Here is a 6,487-nt window from a genome sequence, read left to right as displayed (position 1 = left end):
TCCATATCTTTGCATATAGTAATACTCACTATAATCAATCTGAATTACTGTAAAATGCTTCAAGTGCAAAAGTGGCGTTAATGAAGCCAAAAGACAGATATGAACAAAATTATTCCCTCTTTCTCTAAGGAAAGGGTAAGAAATACATAAAATGCATACATCACACAAAATTGTGTGAAAAAGAAAACAGCAAGTGAAGAGCCTGTTTAAAGTATGTGTTTCATGTTCACATGATTTTTTTTTAAAAAGCATGTTGTTTCCACGTTATTGTAATATAACACACATTCCTTTGCTCATTACTGTTAATTACAATGAAGACCTCCTATAATTCACTGTAAAACAATGAAATTCAACAAAATTTAAATAAACCAACCTGTCCCCACACACTCATGTATATAATAGTCTTTTTTACACTGGCATTTCCGTATAATAAAATATTGTGCTCACAATAACTAAAAACATGCTTGTTTTTGTGTAAAACCACGTAAATACAGATTCCATGAGCTATTCATTCAGTTGCACAAAACAAGGGAAATGCTCTGAGTGCAGCCTATTACAAAAGTAAACATGCAACCTTCTTAAGAATTAAACATAATATTTGACTAGAATACATATATTGCATTACTCAAAATAATTGCCTTGGCCCCAGTATCACTCCCACTACCAGCAGAGACTTAAGTGCACATATTTCTCTACAGCATTGCTCTATGTAGTACTTTTGTGACTTCCCTACCTAAGAGGCCTAAATCCCGTCTTTGTGGCACCAGTCACTCAGCAAGTTTTATGCCCTGGCATTGAAGATGGCTCTCAGGACAGCTTTGTATACTCTTTTTGAACCATAAGCAATGCCTTCAACAATTGTTACCCCACCAATTTTGAACTGGTGACTTTTACACATCTGTTTTGCCAACCCACAGTCAGGTATCATCGGCTTCTCCCAACGTCATAGATCTGCACCTCTTCGCAAGAACCAGTAGACTCCGGTTGGTAAACATCTTTTTCAGCTATTAATAAGGAAATCAGTGAGAGTTTCATGGAAAGAGCAACCAACCAGAATTCTACTTACCATTAAATTTCCCTTCTGTAGTACCCTTTTTTAAGGCCCTGTTGAACACTGTGAACCCACCCTTCTTCCCAAAATCCTCTTCTCCGGTGCTCAAAGAAGAGCAGGTAAGTGCAATTAACTGATTTGCATAATATTAAATATACCTGGCAGCAAAGTAAGAACTGCTTATCTGAAATAACTTTAGATACAAGAATTCTTTAAATTAAAAATGATAGCTAAGAAGATCACTGCAAAACAGACAGGACTTTATATTTTCTTTCTGTTCATCATTATATTTTTTCAGACTTCATTTCACATTTTTTGCCCTCATCCTCCCCTCCCCCCCAAAAAAAACACAAGAAAGAAAAATGTAAACCTTATCTTCTGATCTTTCAAGCTTTACACTCAAGCAGTAAAAGAATGAGCTGCTGCTTTCCTTCAAAGGTATGCCTTTGCAATCCAAATTTAAAGTTGCACACCATGACAACACAGGATGGTGAATCAGGCCCTCAAACTGCGCTTGTCCTCTCCCTGAAATGCTGCAGGTTCCCTGCTTATCCTCAAAAACAAGCACGACTAGGACTAGCTACACACCACACATACTCATACCATTCCGCATGCTCCCAAATGAGATTGGCACAGAAAATGCCAGAAGACCAGAAGGCATCTTTTCCATATTTAGCTATGTATTGTTCAACACCAAGTTAGATTTCACCTCAGTGTATTATTCAGTTGATCAAGGGCGGGTATAGCAAGGAAGAGAGGCTGACATCAGCTACTTTTAAGCTTTCTCTTCCTCTTCTTCCCCACCCCCAGTTTCTATGACACCATTGCATTGTGCACTCATGTGTGCAAACAGATTTATCTATAAAGACCCGTTACATGGTAAAATTATTAAATAAAACTTTCACCCTTGTCCAGCTGTTTGAATAACTGCAGAGGCCAAGAACAGCAAGTCTCTAAATATATTTGCTTCTCCCTCAACCCCCACCTCTCTAATCACTTCAGAAGAAGATAGGAAGATTAGCACAGGGGAAAAAAATAACCAAAGCTGCAGATAACCCTCCAGGACCACAATGTCAGGCTACGTGATTTGGAGCAAAAGGTTAATGCACGTGTATTTTCAGGAATCTCAGACACAATTGTATTTTAAAGGAGAGGGAGGGGTTCTGAGAAGGTGGGTGAGAGAGAGAGAGAGAGAGAGAGAAGGAAATGGTGATGAAGAGAAAAATGAATTTGCCATCTAGAGCTGGCTCTTTGATCACCTGAAGTATCCAGGAAGACTGAATGCAGAAATAGGACAGTATTATTACTGTATTTTTTGGCAGAATATTTTCATTATCATCATCAGAAGAGATTTTAGTAAGAATACAGTTAAACAAGGGCTTATTGAGCTATGCAAAGAATAAAGATGGTATCCAATGAGTGACAGATGCTACACTCGGCAGTGAAAAATATTCAGAAAACATATAAATAAAGTCACTTTCACAAAAAGACAATGTCATCTTCATCCATGTCTGAACGGTTGCTATGGGGTTTGCAGAGAAGAGGGAAGGATGGGGGGATAATAATCAATCATCTCAGAAGAGCACTGTTTCTTTCAGAGAAAGATCTGGATTTTGACTGTGTCCCTAAGAAAATTGCGGACTGCAGAGCTGCTGCCACGCAGGGCAGTGAGGAAGCAGGCAGAGCAGAGGCAGCAGCTGGGGATGGAAACGCCTATTAAATCCTTTAGACAACAGATGGGCAAAGCTCAACTGGGTTTAGAAAAAAAAAAAAGAAAAAAACACAACACAATGCATCATGTTTTATTGTCCCACAATGAACAACACTTAACACCCACATGCCCAAAGAAGCCCCCTATAGCTGATCTGTCCCTCTCCTTAAATTATAATCTTGAATCTTAAACCACTTGGGAGTGAGGGGGGTCCCAAACCAACAAATTTGACAGATCCCACTGCTCATTACACCTGTTACTAGGAGAGGAAAAAAAAATAATCATCTTAAAAAGAAACTAAATAGGCAATACATTTAGGCTCCTTTATTTTCCTAACGCTTTTTCTTTTAATTAATGCTTCCCTGCCCTTGAAGTGAAGTCGCTATCCATACAAGCAACAGCAAGTCCATATCTTGAAATCATTTAACGGATCTAATTATGCCATGTAGAGGAGAAGCACCTGCTCTCTGCTAATTCACTGCACCGTTTCCCCTTTTTAATATTTCTTGCCATTATTCCATTCAGGAAAATCTGCTGGGGGCATGCTTCATAAACAAGCTTTAAGAAAAATAATTAAATAGCCTCCCCTCCCCCTCAATCCCTCCTACAAAAACAGAAAAAAGCCCTCTTCCCAGAATGAATTCTGTTACTGATCCTTTCTTTCTCCTATTACAGAACTACCCACAAAAAACATCATCTCATGCATCCTTTTTTTCTAAATACCCACAGTAGTCGGTGCCACAGCGATACTGTATATATTCCCCCCCACATCAACTGCACCTTAAGGACTACACCCTTTTCAATCATGATGTCATGAAATACTGCTGGTGACTCCCCCACTGCCACCACCACCTTCTCTGTACTGTGATCCTTTCATTTTAATGTAATTTAATTAAAAAGAAATGACTCTTAAGTAGGACAGTGAAAAAAAAAAATGATGTGAAATTCACCACCAGATCATCTATTTTTTTCCTCTGCATACAGCTTGGCTGTCATCAGAACACCACCCATTCGCAGGAGTAACGATCATAAAGCATTCTAGGCTTAAAAGGGGGAAAAAAAAAGAAATAAAGCAAGAATCTCTTAAGAATATTATCTCTACAGAAGCAGCAAACAGGAAAATCTAAATGTTAAAATATCCCATCCCCAACTGGCTGCTACAGCACCTTTCCCCTCCCATGGGTGCTGCTGCAAAAGAACCAACCTGTCTGTCCTTTTCCTAGGGTTTTCTCCAAACGATAGGGTCCAACATATTGTGCATGCTGAGCTCCGCTGCCTTCTTTCCCTGTTGATGTCATTTCTACCTGGATCTGTAAGTCTGCAATATATATGTGCCGAAGAGCTGGAATTTTTCTCTCTGCAGTTCTTTAAATTCCCACTTTGCAGCTAGGCAAGCAAAGCACACTCTCTCTCTTTGCTTTGGTCCCCTTGGTTGCAGATTTTTTTTTTCTTCGTCCTTTTTATTTTCTCTTGCACGCGTGTTTTCTTTCTGGGTCTGTCTGGGACGCTGATGGATGCAGTGGTTATTTTAATGTTCAAAGAGGGGATCTACGATCCAAGCCCAAGGAGCATGATGCTGGTGATGTGAGCTCCGCACGCCTTGTTCTCTCTAGGAGCTGTTCAAGGCAGAGCCAGAGCTAGAGGAGCGGAAGAGCTGGGGCTCGCAGCTGCGATTGACACTACAGGCAGCCAATCCCCAACAATACCTTATCTTCCACCTCCTTCTCCCCTCCTCCTCCCACTACCTTTTCTTTTCCATCAGCAGCAGTTACTGCTTCTGCCTGCTATACAGCATCATGATTAACGGCAATAGCATAACCTCAGTTTATTAGTCTATTGGTAAGGCAACAATTAAATATAATTAGAGAGTATGTTATTTTAAAACCTAAACATGGACATTTTCTTCTGAATCATCCCTAACTAGGCAGCTGCATTTCTACTGTGCTGAAGTAAAGCTGGGGTTGGGGCAGGAAATAGGAAGAAAATCTACTTTCTACTGAGAAATTATTTGATTTTATTTAATCCTAGAGGACCTGCATCTTTTGTGGGTTTGGGGTTTGAAGAGTGCTAGGGGATGGGAGATAGGAAAAGAGATGAAGAGACTTTCAAAAAACAAGGCCCAATCATGTAATCGCTTAGCTTGATGACAGACCTACATTTGAATTTGATAGGAGCTTTAGACTTCAGATGCACAGATCAAAAATGGCATCCCACTATCTTAATTAGAATCACAGCAGAAAATCCAGGGATTAGATGGGAATGGGAACAAATCTGCCTTCACACCTTCATTGGCTCCATACTAACAGTGCAATATCTGATTTTTATTTTAAATTTGTTATTTACTTTTATTCATTACTTACTGCAAGAAAGTAAAGGTGTCTCCAACCTTGAAAGCTATAGGAACTCAGTGAAATAAAAGGTTCCCTATACATGCTTTAAGTTAGGCATGTCTGTGTACTTTCTGAATTCACAACCAAATTCATGAATTCATATCAAAAGTTTCAGACTCCAGAACAATCAAGCTTGAACTAATACTGCACACAAGTTTCTGTCTGTCTGTTTTGGATTGTGTTTTTGTTTTTTAAATACCTTCTCCCTCCTCTCCAGACAGAATCCTGGTCAAGATGTCCTTATTAAATTGTAATTGAGACATAACCCAGCAAGGCTTCTTCAGTCAGAGCAGCCTTAGGAGGTCTATAAAAGAAATGGAGAATAAAGAAATCAAAACTTCAATTACTTTTATCTGTTATTTGCAAAGAGCCAAAACTGAATTGTTTTTTAATTGATACTTCTGTCTGTACAGAAGCCTAAATTGGAATAATTCTACAAATTGGCTCTATACCTGTAACACAGGCAACAGAACAACTCTGTCCCATGAGTTGTAGAGGAAATGAGGAGCCCAGAGGAAACCAGGCCAGAGGACTGAAACTTTAAAACAATTCCAATGTAGCTAAGGCAGCAGCAAACAAAACCCTAAGACCTGCTTTGACCTTTCTCTGCTTCACTGCGGGGTTCATCTTCAGCCTATTTCTACACTGTGTTGTTGTTGCAACCTGCAGACTCCCAGAGCTGCACACCCTAAATTGCCTTACATTTCTCTGCCACCTCCTTCAGACCTCATCCAGAGGAGGGGGCAAACAAGATCAGGGCTTCAGATAATTAATCCCTACCAAGAACTCACACTCTGTACAGAAGACTGGCCTACCTTTTGGGCCATGGCCATGTCTGCTCCCTTAAACTCCTCCACAGTGTCACATCCTCAAAACTTCCCAGCACTAGACGCTCACTCACCACTGCTCATCCCTCTCCAACTGCCCTTTATTGCGCAGCCCTTGGCTGGTTTTATCTGTGCCGCCCCTTAAGAGCCCCCACGCGACTCCTCCCACCGCCTCACACACCTGGGCCCTCAGCCCCCACCACCATGAAGTGGTAGAAAGGGAAAGCAGCTGGGGAAAGGGACGCCAATCACGGCAGCTCGTCCCCTGTGATATGGCCACCTCCCCTCCGCCCTCTACCCCACGGTGGAAGCTGCGACGCCACCGGAGCTGAGGAGAGAGGAGGCAGCGGTCCCTGCTGGCCGCCACTGCCATGGCGCCGGGGGCGCCCCGCTCTTCCCGCCTAAAGTCGCGACGAGAGGGTGAGCAGAGGGGCGGGGCGCGCGCGTGTAACGGCCGTTGCCTCAGCGCTTGGCTGCGCGCGCGCGTGTAACGGCCGTTGCCTCAGCG

The 6,487-nt window shown here is 41.7% G+C and overlaps 1 long non-coding RNA gene across 2 annotated transcripts; it reads right to left on the bottom strand.

The window, feature by feature from the left end:
* Positions 1–974: 974 nt before the first annotated feature.
* Positions 975–6,199, bottom strand: LOC112955106. Of its 2 annotated transcripts, none has more exons than XR_003250834.1 (4): positions 6,161–6,199; positions 5,352–5,456; positions 3,967–4,399; positions 975–1,004 (listed from the first exon to the last, which is right to left on the bottom strand). It is a non-coding gene; the product is annotated as an uncharacterized LOC112955106 (long non-coding RNA). The 2 variants fall into 2 exon arrangements; XR_003250833.1 differs by lacking the exon at positions 6,161–6,199 and adding an exon at positions 5,968–6,046.
* Between the last annotated feature and the right edge of the window lie 288 nt (positions 6,200–6,487).

The sequence above is a fragment of the Nothoprocta perdicaria genome, unplaced genomic scaffold, assembly GCF_003342845.1.
Source record: "Nothoprocta perdicaria isolate Ctin4 unplaced genomic scaffold, notPer1 scaffold_539, whole genome shotgun sequence".
Classification (NCBI taxonomy): Eukaryota; Metazoa; Chordata; class Aves; order Tinamiformes; family Tinamidae; genus Nothoprocta; species Nothoprocta perdicaria.
This window is presented reverse-complemented; position numbering and strand designations above follow the sequence as displayed.